Below are 550 nucleotides of genomic sequence, written 5' to 3'. Positions count from 1 at the left end.
ATAAAATGACTTTCTGTTGTTGTAGTTCACTACTGTTCTAAAGAAAAACCTCTTTATGTAAGTACTTTAATAAATCATGACAAACATTTTGGAAATTAATCGTATTGGTGAAAACTGTTGATTTAATATTAGTGAATTCAAAATCGTAATTATCACTTAAAAATATTTATTTCAAAAACACATAAGGCATTTGGCAGTACTCGAAATAGTTCCAACAGCCGAAAATTCATTTAATTAAATTAAAATAAAAGTTTCGTTGTAATAATTCACTACTATTTGAAACCTCTTAAGTAAGTAATATATTTTCTATTAGATAAAATAGTTACTACCGTCTAAATTTAAATTCAAAAATTAAAAAAACAATAAATAAATGCATAATTTATATGTATTTAAATTATTTGATTATTTATTGCATATATTACTAATTATTTATTTATTTAAATTTCTTGTTTTTTTTCAATATAAAAATAGCTATTTTATTCAAGTAAAGACTATTTTAGACTACTTGTAGAATATTCCAAGGATAATATGATGCAAATTTGTTTGTTTG

The sequence above is a fragment of the Teleopsis dalmanni genome, chromosome 1, assembly GCF_002237135.1.
Source record: "Teleopsis dalmanni isolate 2A chromosome 1, ASM223713v2, whole genome shotgun sequence".
Lineage (NCBI taxonomy): Eukaryota > Metazoa > Arthropoda > Insecta > Diptera > Diopsidae > Teleopsis > Teleopsis dalmanni.
The sequence above is the reverse complement of the archived record's forward strand: the minus strand, read 5'-3'. Positions refer to the sequence as shown.